Source organism: Schistocerca piceifrons, chromosome 1, assembly GCF_021461385.2.
Source record: "Schistocerca piceifrons isolate TAMUIC-IGC-003096 chromosome 1, iqSchPice1.1, whole genome shotgun sequence".
NCBI lineage: Eukaryota > Metazoa > Arthropoda > Insecta > Orthoptera > Acrididae > Schistocerca > Schistocerca piceifrons.
In genome coordinates, this window is record NC_060138.1 from 966,289,822 (window position 1) to 966,314,784 (window position 24,963).

Sequence of the window (24,963 nt, forward strand, 5' to 3'; positions counted from 1 at the left end):
TCCTGCTGCACATTTATTTCAGCGGTTCCGCTTTACGCCCTTGTAAACATGATGTTATTGTCCTTGCTATTCCACTTTCACTCCTACTTCATATATATTTCTAATTATTCATTTCTCTCTGAATCTTATTCTAGTTTTTGTTAGTTTCCCTCATCTTATTGCAATTTATACGGTCAAAGAATTTCTGTAAATAACAAATGCCGTGCAAATGACTTCATTTTAATTATTTTTTTTTTAGGTTTGAAGGTCGCGTTTGCAGTCCCCTCGAAGACAATGTTCGTACCAACGGTGGGTCCAAGTTACTGCTAAAAGACCGGCGTCACATATTCTCTCTAGCAATACCTCTATTTTGTTGGTTTCATTGTGGAAACAAATTCTAGGCTGTAATGGAACCATTCTCCATAGTATATTTTCTACTAGGTGTGCCAGTCCAGCAAGATACGCAGTAGAGCTTCCTAGGATTTGGAAAGGTAGGAGGGAGAAGTACTGATCGGAAGATGGAAGCTGTGCGGAAACCATGATTCTTCCGTCTGGATAGTTTAGCTGGTAAGAGGATTCCCCATTTGCGTGTAGGTTCGAATCCTTGGAGCTGCATCAATTTTAATCTGCCAGGAAGCTTCAACAGAGCACACTCCCATTGCGTAAACGTCCGGAAAGATCAGGATGACATGTCTGTTGTCTTTGCGTTTCTGATGTCAAGCTGGTTTTCGACCAGTACTCCTTCATTTTTCTTCCTATTTTTCTCTGTATAATTCCTGTCAGCGGTATACGAGCGTGAGGCTACCATGTGCCACTCTTGAGTCCTATTACGTAGCTGCGGTTGTGTCACTGAGCATATCGTACGTCATCCGTAGCGGACACACCTTCAGCGGACTGCCCATCTTTAGCAATATCTTGCTCACCTTTCGTGATTGTCGTGCTGCTATGAACTGAACCTCTGGCACCAGCTACTCAACCGGGCGTTTATTGCTGTTAGTGCCACGCTTCCTGGACCAGCTACTATGCGCTACAGAATTGCGTGTTCTGCAGACCGCAGATTGAAACGCGTACTGGGTGTGACAATGCTCGGCATAGATTTAGGTTTGCAGTGTCTGCAGTTTTTTTTACTGTGCATCTACAACGCTATCCATTTATTTTGCTTGCATTTAATTTTTTAAAAAAGGAAGAAAGAAGGTGAAGATTTAACGTCTCAGAGGCGAAGAGAATATTTACACGAGCGACTTTGTGGTCAACATTGATTGGTCGAAGTGCCTGCCTATGTGTAAATCGGTAACCAACCAAAACGGAAGTCTTTGTATGACGTCAGTGGGCTACAGATTGTGCCGAGTGTGGAGTTTCCGACTTTGCTGCTCATGCGCAGAAACAACGACCTGTGACGGCGTCTGCTAACATCGTAAGTTAACTTGTTCTGGTCGATGTCACTCCTATTATAGAAATGGATTTTGTGCTTTCGTGTCTTCGTAATCTTTCTTGTGTTGTTTGATTTGCTTGCGTAACACAGTGGAAAGAGTTTCAGTAGGCCCTGGTATTTTTCCTACTAGCGTTCTCATACAGGAGAGACGAAATATCTACAACCGTGTTGATATTTGCGTTTAACACAGAAAAAGCCTTCAGTATGTTTATATATAAGAACGTAAATATATAAACGAGTTTTAAAGAAAATTACTTCAGTGAAGTAAAAGTCTGAATTATTTGTCAAGAAAAATAATTTTCGTTTCATTTGGCACTTAGAAAATAAACAAAATACAAAGGTTAAAGCAAAAAGGCGTTATTTGCTGCATTCTGTATATTGTTTGATGTGTGATACGTTTGCAAGAAAATATTTTATCGAACAGATAAATGTATCTGTTCTTTTACGTTTGGATGACACCATATTCGTTCAGTTCTCGGGTTTGTAAAGAATTTACTACGCGAAGTTTGACAAGAAACTCCACTATGAATTCTGCTTTGGTCATTAAAAAACTCTATTGTCATTGCTGCTTCCTACGTTTTGTTACTATATTTAGCCCTTTTCGTAGAAAGGGTCGTCTTTCATAACATCACATTCACTATTCAGCTTTCACAACTTGCGCAGTTGTGGCGCTGACGTGCAAACCAAAGTGACCATTCGAATCACAGGATACTCAGTACAGGGGCGCTGCAGTAGATCCACTTGCCTCGAGTAATCAATTGATACAAGAAAGTCGTTAGTGTAAAAGGGGTTTAGAGTCGGACCACGAACTCAGTTTGGCGAAGGATGAAGAACGAAATCAGGTGTGCTGTTTTTAAAGGAACCCTCCTGGCATTTGTCTGTGTCTTAAATCTGAATGGTCGAACGGTGGTTTGAACCGCCGCTCTCACAAATTGAGTCCAGTTTGCCAACAGCGGAATTTCGCCCAGTTTAAATGAACGCCATTTGGCGTCTAAAATAGCACTTTTTCCATAGATTTCATATTTATAGACCCGTTCCTTCTTCATAGTGTAATCATCACAGTTGTTTTTCTCTTGACTTGATACTGAGTTTTCTGCTTCAGAAACTGTGGAGAACATATAATTTAATCCAATGCACGGACGGCATTCCACTGGTTTTAGGGAACTACTAAGATATGGCATTGACTCCATCTGACTCGTTATACAGCAGATAATTCAGTGCTCTGTGGCTCTGTGGAACGCTGTGTGCATTACATGATCATCAGAGTCGTAGCCAAAAACGAACTGGGAGGAAACGATGGTCGCAAGACGTAGCGGGTGGTGCGTGGTGTAGTCCCCCGGAGATGGCCAGTAAAAGAGTAATAAAACAAACCTAAGGCTGGTCCGAGATAGTTGGGCGCGTCCTCAGTGTTGAAAAGCACTTGCTTTTCGTCGTGATATGTTCCTTCCAAATAAGAATGGCACTTTTTCTTAAAAAAAAGATTGTCATTGAGCGGGCGTCGCTGTAAATCTCCGTAGTGTAAGCCGTGAACAGGCCGAGGTGTGAGAAATCGCCGGGGCGCTGACGTGGCGAGCCTCCGTAGGAATGTTGTCCGGGGTGGGCACGGCGCAGTGCTGCGCTGCTGAGATTTACGCCGACGCGAGCGGTGGCCGGCGATAAAGCGCCGCCGTGTCGCAACAAGTGGAGGCGCCGTCTCCCACCCACATTACCGACCGTTTAGGAAAGTCTGCACTACACGATATTCTACTCGCTACCGAATGCCGTATTTGTTCACCCACTGATTTCTGTTGCTGTGTCTTAATTTGTGTTGCAGAGGCAAAGAAATGGTTGCAGAATCACCCAGGAACCCTGTTCGCCAGGTACAGTGAACGCCACTGCACTTCGTTATGTTACCTGTCGGATCCTAAACACAATACACAAAAACTTAGTCTTCACAGGAGACATAACTCTAATAGCGGGGAACACCTTCTCTAGACTTGATAGTGGCGTCAGTTCATCGAGGAAGAAAGTCAGCAAGTTTCTTCAGGTCTGCCGTCTTCATATGAATCCCTTCATTGATGATTAGAGCTACCGAACTGCTGGAATGTTGACTGCTACGTTTCAACCACTGGCCCAGATAGTCGCGGACATTTTCTGTGCGATTCTCGAGTGATTTAACGGGCTGGTCGAGGTGGTACAGGGTGCCTGAGCGTTCGTAACGTAAAACAGGAGCGTATAGGCGCAGACCTGTAAACGACATTGTTGTCACCCTGCAAGACGAGACTGTCCACATCATACTCATCCAGAAAGTTTAGAAAAAGGGCTGTACGTAGCTATCTAGTACGTACAAATAAACATCCTGGTTCGCTATGTTTACGGTTACGTGACTGACTGGGCCCATGACTTGCGGAAGGCACTCCCAAAACATCACAGAACCGCCTCAGATCTGAACTGTACGGTATCCACGAATTATCTTTACAACTTGAGACTTCAATACCCTGAAGACTATACTGGATTTCAATAAATGGTTTTCAACATGTGATAATATAACTCATTAAGTTTTGTTTCCTCATTCATACACGTCAGTGCGTGCACCCTTAGTGGCTCGGATAATGTCTAGTCGGAATTCCATTTCTCCCCTCGTACGATTCGAGATATCCACGGTGACACGTTCAAATGCATTGCAAGTGCGTGCCTTGAAGTTCTGTAGATCTCTATAAACTAGGTTGCGTAGAACAGATCCTTTAAAAAAAAAAACTCCACAGGAAGAATAGTGGTGTGAGGTGAGGGGATCGTGGCGGCCATCGAATTGGACCATCTCGTCCAATCCACCTATCCGGAAACGTTTCATCTAGAAATTGCCGAAATTTATGGACCAGAGGGGTGATTCCCTATCCCTCCGTAATATGAAGTCAAGTTGCAGGTGTTCCAGTTGTGGGAGAGCCAACTCTTGTAATGTGTCCTGGTAAACACCACCGTTGACGGCAGACTCGATGAAAAAGAATAGACCAGTGATGCAACTGTGAATCAGTCGACACCAAACATTGACCATGGGACTGTCCCCTTCCTTTCCACGTGTAGCATGAGGATGCTGTGAACCCCATATACGAACGTTATGACGATTCAGTTTGCCGTATACATAAAACGTTGCCTCATCGGAGAAACAAATCTTTTCCGTGGGCTTTTATGCCCGAAGCAGCTGCACGTTGTAGGGATATAGCCGTGCTCTCTTATTCAAAACATTGTTCACATTTGATCGTCTGACTTCTATCTGGCGCCGTATGCTCCAATATTGTCGGACTTCTTGCAAATGCCTGTCCTGCCTTGCCCACTTTGGCATCTGAAACAGATGGGCGACCCGCACCCCTTTTTATGAAGAACATTATCTGTTTCCATAAATGACGTATGCCAAGCCCGAATAATTGGTCAGGACGGTGGTTGCCTTCTTTTCACCGCGTTCGAAAGATTCGTTGCACTTGGGTATCGGACGTCGTGTTTATGAAACAGGCCACACATTGAGCTTTCTCATGCGACCTCCACATTTCATCAAGTTTTCAAGTTCAGTTGTGTGTCATAATTGCCTCACCTGGAGGGTAGGAAAAAAAGGGGGGAAATGAGAGTTATCTTGTCACGTGTTGAAAAAAATTTGTTAATATCTAGTATAAAATTATTAAACTCATAAGATCTTAAGCTGTAAAGATAATTTATGGACACCGTGTTCATCCTCCTCATACAAATGTAAACACTCTCCACAGGCCTTGGCGGACTCATCCGTTCCGACCGACCTCCAGTGGCGTCATTGGATGCCGTATGGATGGGCGTGGGGTCAGCACATCGCTTTCCTGGTCGCTTTCATGACCTCGAGACACTACTACTCGGCCAAGTAGCTCCTAAATCGGCATCAGGAGGCTGAGTGTAGCCAGTCCCCCCACCAAAGAAAAATATCTGCCAGTACCGCTTGGCAGTCAGCCGCGCTGACCGCTCAGCTGCGGAGGCGGACTACATCCTCCACATACTGGGGTTAAATGCTTCACTCGGCCAGCGGTGCACTCGACACCGAGCACGATTTAAAAAGAGACAACTTACGCAGTTCTCAGGCCACAGTAGTCCGCCCGTAGCGAGTGGTCAGAGCTTCTGACTGCCATGTAGCGGGCCTGGGTTCGATTGCCGTCCGCATGGAGATCTCCGCTCGGGAACTGGATGTTGTTTTTACCTCATCATCATCATCATCAACACTGAAGTCGCCCAATGTGGCGTCGACTGAAAAGACTTGCAACTCGGCGGCCGATCTTCCTATCCATCAATACCGTAGGATCATTTCGTTTCACAGCCCCCAGTACATGCCTCCAGTCAGCTACTATCAAGACTTGGCGCAATGAAGCCGAGCAAAAATGGCTCTGAGCACTATGGGACTTAACTGCTGTGGTCATCAGTCCCCTAGAACTTAGAACTACTTAAACATAACTAACCTAAGGACATCACACACATCCATGCCCGAGGCAGGATTCGAACCTGCGACCGTAGCAGTCACGCGGTTCCGGACTGAGCGAAGCCGAGCAGTTTAAAGTGCTGTTGTGCCTTTTGGGAGCTATCGACTCCACATGATCATTGCAGTTTCCTTCGGAATGATCGCTCGGGAAATGGACCTGCATTCACTGGGAGAATTGTCCTTGATAAGGTGTGACCCTAGCCCCTGGTTCTTGTCGTTCAGTATCTTTCTGCGACCACTGTTCTTAGGCCGTGTTGCAAAGCTTCGAGTGGTAAACCGTTGCTTTCGACTCGTCGGAGAGCCTGCGTTGATGCACCAAGGCGGACATCATCACTCGCGGTGTGATAACGTGCTCGTCTGAACGTAGCACCTTCTTTCAGCCATTCTGTCACGTTAACCCATCTTTCTGCGTTGTCTCCATACAGCCAACTGCCACATACAAACAACTTCACTGCCATGTGTTGCGTCAGCGGTGGAGGTCACATGACTGTCGGTTCCAGTCCTATACCATGTACAGAGCTCCAAAGCGGTCAGCGCGCTCTTTTAAGGGGGTGATTAATATTTCGTTCCGCGAGGTTATATCGAATATGGGAAAGAACTGGCGTCTCACGTCGTAGATGCAAACAGTAAGTCCCTGGAGAACAAAGCATACCATTTGGCACAACTAAGAAATATAGAAAGGTATTCGTCGCACAATTCTTTATTAAGCGTTACGTGTTTCAAAATTGTATCATGAGACGGAAGCTGGCACGCAGCTTCATCTAATGATGAAATTTTGTAACGCGTAACGCTTAATAAAGAATTGTGCGACCAATACCTTTCTATATTTCAAAGTTGTTCCAAGTCTGAATATTCGCCTGCCTCTGCCATGGATATATTTTTTCATAAAGTAATGGAAAGCATACGATGTGATAGGAAAGATGTACAGATCGCCCCAGTTTCTTCGAATGGTCGAACGACAAATTCACGGGAATACAGCCCTGAATTACTGATGTATGTTTGTTATGCTATTGGAAAACATTAGTTTCGCTCTTGAGGACCTGGAAATCCAACGATTTTCCGTGTCGTGGGTTTCATGCATCCCGTTGTTAGTCAGCACGTGTCCTTTAGGCTTGGATTGACTTGTTCCGCATGTGCTGACCTGGACCATACGGGTCATACGTATTCCGTGGAAAGGTCGAGTGCTTCGTCAGCAACATATGAGATCGCATTATTAGAAAATTGTTTCTATGTGTCACGTATTCAAATCTCGGTGCAGGGATTATTGGCAGCTACCCCTCAAAATAATGTGTAGGCATCCAAATTGCTATTGCACGTCTTCTAATTTCATTCACCCATTGTTTATCTGATCGTCATATCGATCTTCTGATCATTTTAAATCTAAAAGCGAACTTCCTTAGCCCACGATCATTCATTCACGTGGTGCTAAGCTAAAATTATTTGACTACTGATATCAGTCAGAATAATCCATTACGACGGGATAAGAGTCCTGTAAGATGTCTGGCGGGGTTATCAGCACCCAGATTGGGGCACTGCGAATATCACGTTATTAACTCGCAGTAATTCGTTGAGACCCTCAGAAAAATGAAGGTAGGCCAAAATGACATAATCGTTATCCTGGACGTTGCCTCACTTTTTACGAGAATGCCGGTACAAGACACACTGGATCTTTTGGCCCAACAGCTTCCACCTGAGATCGTCAAACTGTTCCGCCATGCCTTAACGACAACGTACTTTCTGTACCGCAGCGAATATTACGAGATGACATGACATAGCCATTGGATCCCCACTGTCTCCGGCCTCGCGAACTTTTTCGCGGAGCTCTTTGTGGAGCAAGCTCTGAACCCTGTAAGGTTGCGATCATCTTGCTGCCCATGGTACGTGCACAACACCTTCTTGATGTAGCCTCATGTCGAGAATGTACTGCAGCAGTTTGTAGACCACATGAACGGTGTCCATCTCAACATAAAATTTACTGTCGAGTTGCAGAGGGATGGCAAGCTTCCGTTCTTGGATGTTTTAGTCGAACGGAAGGTCATTCAGTGTACAAGAAATCTACGCACACTGACAGGAATTTAAACGCAAACAATTTTCACCACCATGTTCACACAAAAGCGGTACGGGACGCGTTAGTACAAAGCGCAAAGCTTTCTGACGACGATCATCTAGAGTCACAATTTCAGCATTTGAAGCACATGCATGGTGTCCCCTTTGAATGTGGTAGCAATTACATGGTAAAATCATTCGCACTGTTGCCGAGCATTGTGCAGAGCATTCCATTCACAACATATCAGACAAAGGGAATTTGAGAAGTCGGACGTGGCTGAACATTGCCGAGAAAACGGGTATAACATACAATTTGAAAAAAAAAATAGAATTTTGCCTCAAAGACCATCACACTGGAATTCTGTTATTAAAAAATCGGCCGAAATTTAGAATTGCAACTGCTTCAACAGAGACCAGGCGTACACCCTTAGTAGGGCACAGGGATGGGCTTTGGATATTGAGCGAAATGAAGGACTTAGGGTTGACGGTTGTAGGGACGCGGGAGGGGCTGTTTCAAACGTGGCGCCAGCCGCTCGCGCCATGTGACGCAACTCGGTCTTGCGGCGACGGAAGCCGCTAGAAGCTGTTCAAAATGGTTCAAATGGCTCTGAGCACTATGGGACTCAACTGCTGAGGTCATTAGTCCCCTAGAACTTAGAACTAGTAAAACCTAACTAACCTAAGGACATCACACACATCCATGCCCGAGGCAGGATTCGAACCAGCGACCGTAGCGGTCTCACGGTTCCAGACTGCAGCGCCAGAACCGCGCGGCCACTTCGGCTGGCGCTAGAAGCTGTCTGCCCAACTTGTCTTCCGCGCATGCGCCACTCCGGTTCTCTGTGGATGGTTCCAGACGCTTCCATTCCATCCATAAAAGCAGAACACTGTGCAACCCACCCGGCATTCGCTGATATCAACTCCTGATGACGATGGCGGAGACAGCTATCGAAAAGCTCGAGTTTTGTATTCGAAATGACGCGACTTGTAAACCGAGAAGATTTTATTGAACACATAAACTTAGTTGTGGAGAGAGTATGTGCTGAAGTAGATATAATGGATGAAGGGGTAATTCATACACAGTGGAGTTTCTTTGCGAGGCCGTCGTCTGAACCATTGTGGGTATGTTTCCTCGCTCTGAGACCCTTTCCACCTTGGACTAAAGGACAGATAAAGCAAGATTTATAGTAGAGATTTGCAGCTGTGCTTGGGCATCCTGATTTACTGCAAAAAATCACGCAGACGATAAAAAAACGCCACTTTACACGTTCCCAGGAAAGTATAGTTCATGACGGAAGAGCCGACTCTCAAGTTTTCGAGGGTGCATGTGGTAGGACGAGTCACACACATAGTATGTCTCACGCACATGTTGTTAATGACGATTACATGAAAATTTGAAAAATTCGCTCTTTCAGCGATAGACGCCATTGTTGTGTACCATCCACAAGTGTAACTGAGCGTGGGGTGCTTTGCTAAATTAAGTAGAATTCTCAAAACCAAGCTTCCGATGTGTGTAAAGCGGAAGGCAGAGAATAGGTCTTGTTATCAGTATTGACTTACCGCAGCGAAATAGGGACTTTCGATGCAGAGACCAAGCTAATACGGAGGATGGCTCAGCGAGAAGAGGAGAGAAGTACACGTTGAGAACTGCTAGGAGAGACAGGAAAACAAACAAGTGGGTTAGGGAACAGAATGGATGGAAGACGTCGTTGTGAACGGAATGAAAATGAAGTGGGAGCTGTTGGGACTTGTAGCTAGGTAAATGGGTGGTCGTGAACCAAGGGAGTCCGCTGCTGGATTCCAGGAGATACGGAGAGACCGATATGACTGTCTAATAGAAAATGATTAGGACATTTTAGAAAAGTGCAGTAGCAACATGGTGGCATATAGCTGTAAACTATAATGTGTTTAAAAGTCCAGAAGAGATGTTAATGCGGCTGAGTCAGCTCTCCATATTATTCTACTGTGAACAGACGTCCGCCGTGGTGGACACGGCAGCGGCAGTGGCAGTAAGGATGCTGACCCCTTCAGGGGCCTGGATAGCCGAGAGAGTCGGAAGCGGTGGCCGGGCTGGCACGCCGGCCGCGCCGCCTGAATAAACAGCCGCTGGCCCTGGCGAGCTCATTATGCGCCGGAAAGAGCGAGGCGAGGCGAGGCGAGCAGCCGCGTGCTGTGTGGCCACGCAGCCGCGGACAGCGCCGAGATTGATGCTGCGACCGCCGATAACAAACAGCGGTAGCCGCCGCCCTTGACTGATGGGGCCCCACGCAACGGCAGCGGCGGCCTCGAACCCAGCTCCGCCCCGTCGTTGGCGCCACTCGCCCCACCTCTCTCAGTGGGACAATAACATCTTCAACCGGCGTCAAACGGTTGACTTTGCCCTGTCGAAGAAGGGCTCACTGCTCGGTATTACAGCTGGAGTAACGAACGATGGCAGTCGAGTCTAGACTTGTTCTGCGCATCTACGTCACGCGTTCTCCGACAGCACACGTGCGTTCAGTAGTGCTCTGAGCGCCCTTATGTGGATGTTGTAGCCAGTGTGAGCATTAAACGTAATCGTAGCGAGTCATTTGGTAAATTGTTATTCCATTTGTATCGAGCTGTCGCCACTGATAGTGTTCATAAGTGGCAAGTTCTGTATAAGCAAGCGAGAGACATAATTTGCAGAATAACCACGTGGTTTCAAGAGACAAGCACGTGTAGGAACCTATAGAGTCATAACGGTCGCTAGAAGCGCGACACTGCAATCCCCGTCTGTGTCTCAATCCGCCATTATTTGTAAATCGTTGTATAATTGCCGAGAATTCCAAGATACAGATTACAAGTTTATTGCGGTTTGTAAAATGACGAGCGATGTCCAAACAACTGGAGCTGATGATACTTCCGTCCACATCACTCAAGAATTTTGACGTCTGTTGGCACTACATTTAGCTTCTGTGCATGACCTCTCTTCTTGACATTGTGCCTGTTGTACACGTAATAATACAGCTCAGTGTTTCTCCACTTCTTTCATTTCTGTGATCTTCTTAGTCCGCTCACTAATTGCGGAAAACAAGTCGTAGAAAACGTTTATTGCTGTCACGTTTAGCCGCGCGGGATTAGCCGAGCCGTGTAGGGCGCTGCAGTCATGGACTGTGCGGCCGGTCCCGGCGGAGGTTCGAGTCCTCCCCCGGGCATGGGTGTGTGTGTTTGTCCTTAGGATAATTTAGGTTAAGTAGTGTGTAAGCTTAGGGGCTGATGACCGTAGCAGTTAAGTACCATAAGATTTCACACACATCTGATCTGTCACGTTTAATAAATATGACGCAAGATCGGAAAGTAAAACACAGTAATTTTATTATAAAAAGTTTAATATATAACAAATAAAAAAACACAAATGACTTTACATCTTTTACTTACTTTTGTATATAGTCACCAACGTTCTAACACGTTTCATCCATCGTGGTACCAGTTTAGATATGACCTGTTCGTATAAGTCCGTTTGGTTGGAGTACAGCCATCTGCGGACTACTGATTTCACTTCCGCATCTGTCACAAAGCGTTGGTCGCCCAGGAATTTCTTCGTTGGACCAAACAGATAAAAGTCAAACAGTGCAAGGTTCGGACTGGATGCTGGAGCACCCAAATTTGGCGATTTTTTCACGAAGAGGAGCAGCAACATGGGGGCGAGCATTGTCACAAAGAAGTTTTACACCGTCAGCAATAATATTGTGGCGTTCGTCACGAAGGACACGACGCAACTTAACTGAAGATTTAACGTAGGCTACAGCATTCAGCAAAGTCCACCCAAAACACACCATGCATATCCCAGAACACCGCCTTATGCCCTTTCCTGTCAGACTGAGCCACATTGAATTTTTTCGTACTGAAGAACCAGCATGTTTCCACTCCGTAAAGGCCTGCTTGGCTTCGGGCGTGTAGTAGTACGCCCACGACTGATCACCAGTGACGATTCCTTTGAGAAAGTCTTGCGGCCTGACGCGTGATTGATCCAAGCTGATCATCACTCGCTGGTCCTTATGGATATGTCAGGTTCTTAGGCACCTGTCGAGCACTAACTTTACGAAAGTTCAGCGTGTCGTGAACAATATCGTACACTGCACCGTGGGAAATGTTGAAGTGTTGCGATAAGGTTCGCAGTTGAACACGGTGGTCGTTCAAAATTGCTGCCTCGATGTCTCCGACATTCTGCGGAGTTGCAGTTGTTACCGGCCGCCCGGAGCGTGGCAGATAACTAAGATTCACACGGCACTCGTGGAAGAATGCACGCTGCTTGGAGACATTGCTACGATCCATACAGTCGTCCCCATACACGACCACGCATGTTCCTGTGAATTTCACTCGGTTAATGTCCTTTGTCCCACAAATATCGAATTACACTTCGCCGCTCTTCACAGGCTGACGATAGTAACATGCGCGCCATGTTAGTTTCGTAGTTCAGACGTCTCTCGTTAGAGCTCCACATTGAAACAAAATACCCTCCGTACTGCAAACTTCAAACTATATAGTTGGGAGATGTCAACATTGCAGCTGCAATACCAGGGGAAAAAATTATTGTGGGTTAATTTTCCATCTTTCCTCGTATTAATCTATTGAATGTGTGGGCAGTGATATACGCCAATGACACGGCTTCGCACTGCACACAATCCGGGGAATCGGTGCTTGGATCTGACTTTTTCAAGAAAAGTGTTGCTTATCTACCGCTACCCCCCCCCCCCCCCCCCCATGAACCATGGACCTTCTTGCCGTTGGTGGGGAGGCTTGCGTGCCTCAGCGATACAGATAGCCGTACCGTAGGTACAACCACAACGGAGGGGTATCTGTTGAGAGCCCAGACAAACGTGTGGTTCCTGAAGAGGGGCAGCAGCCTTTTCAGTAGTTGCAAGGGCAACAGTCTGGATGATTGACTGATCTGGCCTTGTAACAATAACCAAAACGGCCTTGCTGTACTGGTACTGCGAACGGCTGAAAGCAAGGGGAAACTACGGCCGTAATTTTTCCCGAGGGCATGCAGCTTTACCGTATGATAAAATGATGATGGCGTCCTCTTGGGTAAAATATTCCGGAGGTAAAATAGTCCCCCATTCGGATCTCCGGGCGGGGACTACTCAGGAGGACGTCGTTATCAGGAGAAACAAAACTGGCATTCTACGGATCGGAGCGTGGAATGTCAGATCCCTTAATCGGGCAGGTAGGTTAGAAAATTTAAAAAGGGAAATGGATAGGTTAAAGTTAGATATAGTGGGAATTAGTGAAGTTCGGTGGCAGGAGGAACAAGACTTTTTGCCAGGTGAAAACAGGGTTATAAAGACAAAGTCGAATAGGGGTAATGCAGGAGTAGGTTTAATAATGAATAGGAAAATAGGAATGCGGGCAAGCTACTACAAACAGCATAGTGAACGCATTATTGTGGCCAAGATAGATACGAAGCCCACACCTACTACAGTAGTACAAGTTTATATGCCAACTAGCTCTGCAGATGACGAAGAAATTGAAGAAATGTATGATGAAATAAAAGAAATTATTCAGATAGTGAAGGGAGACGAAAATTTAATAGTCATGGGTGACTGGAATTCGAGTGTGGGAACAGAGAGAGAAGGAAGCGTAGTAGGTGAATATGGATTGGGGCTAAGAAATGAAAGAGGAAGCCGCCTGGTAGAATTTTGCACAGAGCACAACTTAATCATAGCTAACACTTGGTTTAAGAATGATGATAGAAGGTTGTATACATGGAAGAACCCTGGAGATACTAAAAGGTCTCAGATAGATTATATAATGGTAAGACAGAGATTTAGGAACCAGGTTTTAAATTGTAAGACATTTCCAGGGGCAGATGTGGATTCTGACCACAATCTATTGGTTATGAACTGAAGATTAAAATTGAAGAAACTGCAAAAAGGTGGGAATTTAAGGAGATGGGACCTGGATAAACTGACTAAACCAGAGGTTGTACAGAGTTTCAGGGAGAGCATAAGGGAACATTTGACAGGAATGGGAGAAAGAAATACAGTGGAAGAAGAATGGGTAGCTTTGAGGGATGAAGTAGTGAAGGCAGCGGAGGATCAAGTAGGTAAAAAGACGAGGGCTAGTAGAAATCCTTGGATAACAGAAGAAATATTGAATTTAATTGATGAAAGGAGAAAATATAAAAATGCAGTAAATGAAGCAGGCAAAAAGGAAAACAAACGTCTCAAAAATGAGATCGACAGGAAGTGCAAAATGGCTAAGCAGGGATGGCTAGAGGACAAATGTAAGGATGCAGAGGCTTATCTCACTAGGGGTAAGATAGATACAGCCTACAGGAAAATAAAAGAGACCTTTGGAGAAAAGAGAACAACTTGTATGAATATCAAGAGCTCAGATGGAAACCCAGTTCTAAGCAAAGAAGGGAAAGCAGAAAGGTGGAAGGAGTATATAGAGGGTCTATACAAGGGCGATGTACTTGAGGACAATATTATAGAAATTGAAGAGGATGTAGATGAAGATGAAATGGGAGACACGATACTGCGTGAAGAGTTTGACAGAGCACTGAAAGACCTTAGTCGAAACAAGGCCCCGGGAGTGGACAACATTCCATTGGAACTACTGACGGCCTTGGGAGAGCCAGTCCTGACAAAACTCTGCCATCTGGTGAGCAAGATGTATGAGACAGGTGAAATACCCTCAGACTTAAAGAAGAATATAATAATTCCAATCCCAAAGAAAGCAGGTGTTGACAGATGTGAAAATTACCGAACTATCAGTTTAATAAGCCACAGCTGCAAAATACTAACACGAATTCTTTACAGACGAATGGAAAAACTAGTAGAAGCCGACCTCGGGGAAGATCAGTTTGGATTCCGTAGAAATACTGGAACACGTGAGGCAATACTGACCTTACGACTTATCTTAGAAGAAAGATTAAGGAAAGGCAAACCTACGTTTCTAGCATTTGTAGGCTTAGAGAAAGCTTTTGACAATATTGACTGGAATAATCTCTTTCGAATTCTAAAGGTGGCAGGGATAAAATACAGGGAGCGAAAGGCTATTTACAATTTGTACAGAAACCAGATGGCAGTTATAAGAGTCGAGGGGACATGAAAGGGAAGCAGTGGTTGGGAAGGGAGTAAGACAGGGTTGTAGCCTCTCCCCGATGTTATTCAATCTGTATATTGAGCAAGCAGTAAAGGAAACAAAAGAAAAATTTGGAGTAGGTATTAAAATCCATGGAGAAGAAATAAAAACTTTGAGGTTCGCCGATGACATTGTAATTCTGTCAGAGACAGCAAAGGACTTGGAAGAACAGTTGAACGGATTGGATGGTGTCTTGAAGGGAGGATATAAGATGAACATCAACAAAAGCAAAACGAGGATAATGGAATGTAGTCGAATTAAGTCGGGTGACGCAGAGGGAATTAGATTAGGAAATGAGACACTTAAAGTAGTAAAGGAGTTTTGCTATTTGTGGAGCAAAATAACTGATGATGGTCGAAGTAGAGAGGATATAAAATATAGACTGGCAATGGCAAGGAAAGCGTTTCTGAAGAAGAGAAATTTGTTAACATCGAGTATAGATTTAAGTGTCAGGAAGTCATTTCTGGAAGTATTTGTATGGAGTGTAGCCATGTATGGAAGTGAAACATGGACGGTAAATAGTTTGGACAAGAAGAGAATAGAAGCTTTCGAAATGTGGTGCTACAGAAGAATGCTGAAGATTAAATGGGTAGATCACATAACTAATGAGGAAGTACTGAACAGGATAGGGGAGAAGAGAAGTTTGTGGCACAACTTGAGTAGAAGAAGGGATCGTTTGGTAGGACATATTCTGAGGCATCAAGGGATCACAAATTTAGTATTGGAGGGCAGCATGGAGGGTAAAAATTGTAGAGGGAGAGCAAGAGATGACTACACTAAACAGATTCAGAAGGATGTAGGTTGCAGTAAGTACTGGGAGATGAAGAAGCTTGCACAGGATAGAGTAGCATGGAGAGCTGCATCAAACCAGTCTCAGGACTGAAGACCACAACAACAACAACAACAACAACAACAACAACATGTACCGCTAAAAAAAATGTCAGGCAGGCAGAGCGCCTGGCACCCTGACAAACTCTTCGGAGACAGTTACGACGACGTTTAGCACTAAAACGGTACAAAATGCAGCTTAGGGAACACGTGATGATGAAGGTGACGAGGAAAAAGTCAGCAGTTTGGTCTCTTGATCCTAAGCCCGGAGAAAAGAGGATGTTAATTTTCCTATGCACTAGATTCTAATTGACGAGATTATCCTTTTCTCTGTAGCATTTACGACACAGCGTTGGCCTTTAGAAATCAGTCCACGCTGTATCTGAGTGTGCCAGATGTTACCGTAGGATAAATTATTAGTGTGCGGCTTCGTACAGAAGGGTCTATCGCCTTTTCACAGCAGACAGTCTTCGAAATGTTCTGTTTTGAGGCTCTAGCGTTTTCCAAAATTACGGAAAGAAGAGAGTGATGATTTTGTTTTTCCGCTGCTGTGTTACTTGGCTACGGGAGAGTATTTGCTCGACGCTGAAATGAGTGAAACTGTTTATCATTGGTAACCTCTTTCCACTGACATCAAGTACATTATTTCGTTTCGAGGGGCTAAATAAAAGTTTCGATGTATCTGGCTCTGGTAGGGAACACAAATGAGTTGAAGAGAGTATGCCTGCTCAGTAGCCTTTTGTACGAGCTATGTAAGCAGATCAGTGTACGCCTTGCAACCGGAGGAGGCCCGCTTTATATACATTCGAATATTGTGTATCATGTATTTTATAAAACATATTTCATTTTTTAAATCAAATACATCATATGAAAATGAACCAGTTGCAGGATATGCTCTATCTTCCTTCAAACTGGCAATTAGGATCTCTCAAAAATTATGGTTCTTCGGACGTTACTCTTACAGTTAATGTCTGTGTTAGGCCAGAACTAATCGTGTAGGAACTAAACCGAATGTCCTGTGGAGTAATGCAGGTGAACAACCCGAAATGTTTTCAGCTACCGCCTCCAAGGACATCTGCATTCAAAATGTTCGATTTTGATATACCAAAAGAGGTGTGACTATTCTAATTTTCATTATTCCGGATGCAAGGTGTTGTTTCAGGTAAATTAAAATAACAACATTCACGAAATGCGCGTTCAAAGTGAAAAGTTAGAAGTGTAAAGTAGAGTAATATTTTTGCCGGGGGGAATGGTTACTTTCGACAAATGTTTGGTTTATTCTTCTGCTTCTGGGTTTTCATTCTCATAACGTTTTGGGCAACTGTTTGGCTTGTTATTCTTTTTCGGTGTTTTCATCATCATAATGTATCATCATGATGAATGCACTACTTTGATTCTGGAAGAACAGTTTCACCAATGTATGGTAATTTCATGTTTCTCATAACTTACCCGATTTTATTTTTAAGTAAACGAAGAATTTCATTCCGTGCATGAAATCTGAAGGAAGCTGCTTATAGTTGTAACACTAAAGCTTTGATACTTTGCTGCTTGTCACATTTGGGGCGTGTCTATAAGACGTGGGTATTAGTCTTATTGACCAGTTGTAAAATTTTGGCACCGATACTGAATTTCTAAACAAAAATTGTTCCATGCGAAAAATTGGAACTGTTGGCTTCGCACCAAGGTTCTCTCTCTCTCTCTCTCTCTCTCTCTCTCTCTCTCTCTCTGTGCTTCCCTCTTCTCTTCCCTCCCCTCTTCCTCCCCTGAACGAAAGTTATGACAGAGTTCTTATTTCCATATAATGAGAGAGATCGGTGGGTTGATTAAAGCATGTCTTGTACAATGAGGCGTGATCTCATCAGTTTAGTTACGTCTTTCGGACTGCTCATCGTTGTGCATAATAGAACGTTACAGTAAACGATTTCCCACAGTACATTCATGTCAGGGACAAGAGATGATATGATGGAGAAAGTGAAATTATCTCGAGGTCTCGGCTTTGCAGTGTTCGGTGATATCCCGCACGGTTCTGTAATTGTAATCATTTGTGCATCACCATGTACTTAATATGTAATATAAAATTTCGACCATTTATTCTTTTTCGTGTTTTCACAAAAGTTTTTGTAGAGTAGATTCCCATTTGTAATACCCAGCAGTAGTGTCATGACGTCAATATACGAGGGTTGGAACTTTAATAGTGGCAACTATTTATTTACAGCTCGTACAAAGTAGATACGTGTTTCAAAGTTTCACTGACCTTCAAAGTAGTCACCAGCATTATGTACAACCCGTTGCCAGCGATTTGGAAGTCGTAGAATACTCTTAGCAGTGCCAGTTGTGTTGACAGTTCGAGCTGCGCGGTCTACTGCCCGACGAATTTGCAGCATTTCTGAAGCTAATGCCGTGAAGTGTTTCCTTCAGTTTAGAAATCGAGTTGAACACAGGAGGGCTTAAGTCAGGGGAGTGCAGTAGGTGGTATAGCACTTTGCAGCCCCATCAGTCAAAAAAATCAGGAACAGCCTGCACTGTACGTGCTTGAGCATTGTCCTGCAAAATGATGGTCAGATCCTGCAGAAAGTGTCATCACTTCTGTCTCTAAGATGCTCGTAGATTGTATTCCAAAAATAAACAACATAGAGACAGAAGTGATGACACTTTCTGCAGGACCTGACCATCATTTTGCCGGACAATGCTCAAGCACGTACAGTGCAAGCTGTTCCTGATTTGTTTGACTGATGGGGCTGCTAAGTGCTATACCACCTACTGCATTCCCCTGACTTGAGCCCTCCTGTGTTCAACTCGATTTCTAAACTGAATGAAACACTTCACGGCATTAGCTTCAGAAATGCTACAAATTCGTTGGGCAGTAGACCGCGCAGCTCGAACTGTCAACACAACTGGCACTGCTGAGAGTATTCTACAACTTCCAAATCGCTGGCAACGGGTTGTACACAATGCTGGTGACTACTTTGAAGGTCAGTAAAACTTTGAAACACGTATCTATTTTGTACGAGCTGTGAATAAATAGTTGCCACTATTAAAGTTCCAACCCTTGTATAATTGTAAACATGGTTGCACAATTGCGTGCGAGCTTTCTTTACGATTCTTGCACGAACACCGAGCGCCATGGTTAACCCACTAGACTTGTGCACGGCAGGATCAGGGTTCAAATCATCCAGTAAAAAAGATATCATATCTCCGTGATATCCTTAAATAGCTGCATGTACTTCTCCATTTGAGCTTTGCTCTTGTCTTTAGGGCGTTAAACATGAAAACTACAGTATTGTGGTGAGGGAAACGGTCAAAACCCAATGCTTGTACGTAACAAGCGCAGAGTTAGTGCTCTTATTTAAAAAAGCGGACATCACTGTAATACATCTGACTTTTAAACTATTTTTAGTACAGAGCAATAAAGAAACTTCTTTTGCTCTATCAGCACGTTGTATGTACAAGGGGCATTCCGTAAACGGATAGTTATTCTCTGGATTCCCCTCTTGGTCGTTCTGTGGATGCGTTACACCTTGAATATACAGGGTGTTACAAAAAGGTACGGCCAAACTTTCAGGAAACATTCCTCACACACAAATAAAGAAAAGATGTTATGTGGACATGTGTCTGGAAACGCTTAATTTCCATGTTAGAGCTCATTTTAGTTTCATCAGTATGTACTGTATTTCCTCGATTCACCGCCAGTTGGCCCAATTGAAGGAAGGTAATGTTGACTTCGGTGCTTGTGTTGACCAGCGACTCATTGGTCTACATTGTTGGTGATGTCTTGATTGGGCCCAATGTTCTTCCACCTACGCTCAATGGAGCACGTTATCATGATTTCATACGGGATACTCTATCTGTGCTGCTAGAACATGTGCCTTCACAAGTACGACACAACATGTGGTTCATGCAAGATGAAGCTCCTGCACATTTCAGTCGAAGTGTTCGTACGCTTCTCAACAACAGATCCGGTGACCGATGGATTGGTAGAGGCGGACCAATTCCATGGCCTCCACGCTCTCCTGACCTCAACCCTCTTGACTTTCATTTATGGGGGCATTTGAAAGCTCTTGTTTACGCAACCCCGGTACCAAATGTACAGACTCTTCGTGATTGTATTATGGACGGCTGTGATACAATACGCCATTCTCCAGGGCTGCATCAGAGCATGAGGGATTCCATGCGACGGAGGGTGGATGCATGTATCCTCGCTAACGGAGGACATTTTTAACATTTCCTGTAACAAAGTGTTTGAAGTCACGCTGGTACGTTCTGTTGCTGTGTGTTTCCATTCCATGATTAATGTGATTTGAAGAGAAGTAATAAAATGAGCTCTAACATGGAAAGTAAGCGTTTCCGGACACATGTCCACATAACATATTTTCTTTCTTTATGTGTGAGGAATGTTTCCTGAAAGTTTGGCCTTACCTTTTTGTAACACCCTGTATACACCGACTGGTGCTACACTCACTGTCTTCTCAGATAGTCCATTATCATCACAAATCTTTGCAACACAAGCTTTCATATGGTTTCCCACCTGTGTTGCTCCTTGTTCATCAGCAGTGGAATATCCAATTTGAATCCTGAGTGTGGCTGTCTTGCACGTTTAGTATCAACAGCGGTAATAAACGTCAGGCTAATGGATCTTAAAGTGCATGAGGTTAGGAGTCACGGCTATTTCATTTAAGTTTCCCAGCGTGTTTTCCTTGGATGAAAGATGCAATGTTCAGCCTAAGATTTACAGGGAACAAAAAGTAACATGCATTTTGACCGTTTGCGTGGCAAAAGAAATACATACTGGTAAAATAGGGAAAGGAGAAAAATGAGACCGCACTGTGCACTTATGTGGTTTGCTGCTTTGGACTTCGGGTCGTGTTCGGAGCGTCATTGTCCACTTCTTCAACGTACCGTTGTAATATTTATCATAAAACGTTGGTTTTCACGGTCGTTAGTTATATCTATACTGACGCTATTTTATGAACATTAGGCCGTGGTCTACGACATGTTTCCGTGCGTATCGTTTGGTCCTCCGCTGCAGAAGACGTCCTCAGAGGCGAGAAAGAGGGAATCAATCAATTTTCGAACGTAAACTTGTTTGGATAGACGATTTTGCAGTTAAGACCAGCTAAACAAGTTTACTTTTGAATAACTGCAGCTTCTAATAGGTAAACAAGTAATCATTTTAAAAATAACTATTGATCATGTTTTTTATCTGAGTTCATTGTAACGGTTTTATCTTCGCGTTCAGGAGGTGAAGGAATCAGAAGATTTGTAATCATAATATGGTTGATCGAATGCACATTGCGCATTTTGTCGGTTTGTGGAAGCGAAGAGCCTAGTGAGCTGTTCACTTGGCTTGATTTCGATCTTCTCATTGTTGTTACCGTAAGAATCTGCTGGAGCACTATCGCGGGCGAGTTCAGGTCACACACGGCAGCGTCTCCAGAAGTGTGTCCTCAGTTTTTTGGAGGGGACTAGTCGAGCCGTTGTCGTCCCACGGGCGACATGTGCCCGCTGTGATTGCTATCCGCTGGCGACGTCCGAGGTGTCAATTTATGTTAATACGGGGACAGTTTTGTTAGCCGTGTCGCCCGATAGCCAATGTTGACTGGCGCCATCTAGGCGTAAATGATGAAGCAGGCTTCCTACATCTTCCCCGGAGAGGAGCGCTGTTGTGACTTTGTTGTTCTGACGCCTCTATCTGTTTGTGGTTGTCTTCCGAAGTGCCTCTCCGAAAAATGCGTCAGTCCGAACAAGTTATTGATTCATATAGTCAACCATAGACACCTATCGTATCAAAAAAGAGATACATGTCTCAAGTCTCGAATGTCTTCTTCAGCTGATGAAGCTCAGATAACAACTACTTCATTTGACCCTAGTTTCTTATGCTATATATAGGCTGCCAAACCACAGTAGTCAGTACAGATTACGTAATGGACTTAACTCTTTTTCATGCGTTCACGGTTGCTTATTAACAGTTAATACATAGAGAAAGGAAGACGTCCCTTCCTCCTCCCCCCTCTCCCTCTCCCCCCCCCCCTCTCCCCCTCTCTCTCCCTCCCTCCCTCCCTCCCTCTCCCTCTTTCTGTGTGTTTGTGCCTATAATGTACATAAAAATCAAAGGTCCAGAAAAGTCTTCGCTTAGTTAAAACGGCAGATGAAACGTGGATGGCTAGCAGTAGCCAAAATTGTGATCCGAGCGTGAAAACAATCGGTGCAGATGTGAAAGAAACGAAATGTGTAGTGCATTCCAAAAGAGTCATGCTGTTCCTGTGTGCGATTCTTCAGAAAATATTTCTTGAAAAATGGTCATTAATAAAATTACAAGCCCTCTTTGCACTGCAGTCTCTACAGGCGCCATTTAACGTACTGCTGTTTACTACTACTATTACTACTACTACTACTACTACTACTAAAGTGACACGAAATTAGGCACCTCAAGGTCACACCCTGTTTCTGTGTTTTGATTCTCCAAGAAAGGGATATAAATGAAAACGGAAACGTACGGAATACGACGATTTAGACCAAAGATAGCATTTATAACTGTAAGTAGATACCACGTCAGATGAGAGTATCCGACTGCAAGCAAATACAGGGTGATTTCGGGAAAAAAATTCATTATTCTAGCTCAGAGACCTCCGTTCTTTGTCTTCTCTGCTCATTTGGTTTTTGATCAGAAAGTATAATGGTGGCCAAAAATTCGCAAGAACGAATTTTGTGTAAAATGCATTCATTGTTTCCTGCGGACAACAGTCTTGTAGTATCTTCAGTAAAAGTGGGCTTTGATAAAACCATACGCTGAAATGTACTTTGCTCGCCTTTAACGTAAATAGTGGCCTGAAAGTACCTACAGTCAGTTTTCTGTAGTGTATATCGGTGATTTGGGTGATGAGTACAGGGACGGAGGATCAGTAAATTAATTTTACAGTTTTCTAGTAACTGTCTTGCTTTAAGTTTCTACAAGGTCTAACAGAACGCAAATTCATCGGCGACGACATTTTTCGTTACATAGGCGGAACAGTTTTTCTAATCTCAGTTTCTTTCACGATAAAATATGTATCAGATGCATCTATAAGCTTTCGGAATACTCATATATTTTTTCAGTCCAAATATGTCAGTGGTTCTGTTCTCCTAAGATGATTTTTAATTTTTTTAATAGCGGCTGGCAAGAATTCTCTGCGCCATATTATAGACTAAAAGTAGTGATGCCTAACATTTTTTCGAAATTTTTACTAAATCTGAAGTTATCACTAACTGAGCAATGTACGGCAGCAAGATGACCTTGAGATGCCTATTTTTGTGATTGCTGCTATTCTATTAAGCAATTCTGTACATTTATGCCTAATTATTATATTGTGTTATTGTATGATAGTTATTATATTATGTGTAGGACACTTTGCTCACACTCGGTGGAAACTGAGCAAAAGCTAAAACTTGCTCGTGAAAGACAAAGAAAGATCGAGGGCTCAAGTCCCAGTCTGTCTCATACTTCTGATCTGGTAGGAAGTTTCACACCAGCGCACACTCCACTGCACATTGAAAATTTCATTCAGAGCTAAAGCGGTACATGTTTAGGTTTTTATTCGTATTACTAAATCACATCAAGGAATGATCTCCAACAGCTCGTGTCTTGTATTGAGACCCTGTTCTACTGCTAATACATTCTTATGAATTCAGTAACTGTGGCGCAGTATTGTCTGAACTTACTTCCATGTCTCTTTCTTTCCCAGACTCTCTGATCGGCGTTCATTGCACTCACGGACTCAACAGAACTGCATATTTCGTCTGCAGGTGAGTTCTACTCAGATTCATATGTATTTCATGGAAAAAATCGACTGTTCAGTCACATATATGTTATTGTGAGTTGTTTTATGTTATTCAGTATCATTTTAATAAGTTCACATCTTGACCGCGTGGTTTACCTATGTCAGAAATCCGTAAGAGAAATCACTGTAGACATTGTAATTGCGTATTTGAAGCACACTGAGTAATTAGCTAAACAACAGTCGTTGGATGTACACTGAAGCGCCAAAGAAACTGTTATAGGCATGCGTATTCAAATACAAGAAGATGTAAACTGGCAGAACACGGCGCTGCGGTCGGCAACGGCTATGTAAGATACCAAGTGCCTGGCCCAGTTTTTAGATCGGTTACTGCTGTTACAACTGCAGGTTATCAACATTTCAGTGAGTTTGAACGTGGTGTTATAGTCGGTGCGCGAGTGATGGGACACAGCATCTCCGAGGTAGCGATGAAGTGGGAATTTTCCCGTACAACCATTACATGAATGTACCGCGAATATCAGGGATCAGGTAAAACATCAAATCTCCCACATTGCTACGGCAGAAAAAAGATCCAGCAAGAACGGAACCAACGACGACTGAAAAGAATCGTTCGGAGTGACAGAAGTCCAACTCGTCCGCAAATTGCTGCAGATTTCAAAGCTGGGCCATCAAAAAGTGTCAGCGCGCGAACCACTCAACGAAGCATCATCTATATGGGCTTTCGGAGCCGAAGGCCCACTCGTGTACCCTTGATGACTGCACGACACAAAGGCTTACGCCTCGCCTGGGCCCGTGAACACCGACATCGGACTTTTGATGACTGGAAACACGTTGCCCGATTGGACGAGTCTCGTTTTAAATTGTATTGAGCGGATGGACGTACAGAGGTATGGAGACAACGACATGAATCTATTGACTCTGCAAGTCATCAGGGGACTGGTCAAGCTGGTGGAGGCTCTGTAATTGGGTGGGCGTGTGCAGTTGTAGTGATATGGGAACCCTGATACGTCTAGATACGACACGTACGTAAGCAACGTGTCTGTCACCTGCATCCATTAACGTCCATTGTGCATTCCGACGGACTTGGGAAATTCTAGCAGGACAATGAGACACCCCACACGTACAGAATTGCTACAAAGTGGCTCCAGGAACACTCTTCTGAGTTTAAACACTTCCGCTGGTCACCAAACTCGCCAGACATGTTTGTTATTGAGCATATCTGGGATCCCTTGCAACGTGCTCTTCAGAAGAGATCTCCACCCCCTTGTACTTTTATGAATTTATGGACAGCCCTGTAGGATTCATGGTGTCAGTTCCCTCCAACA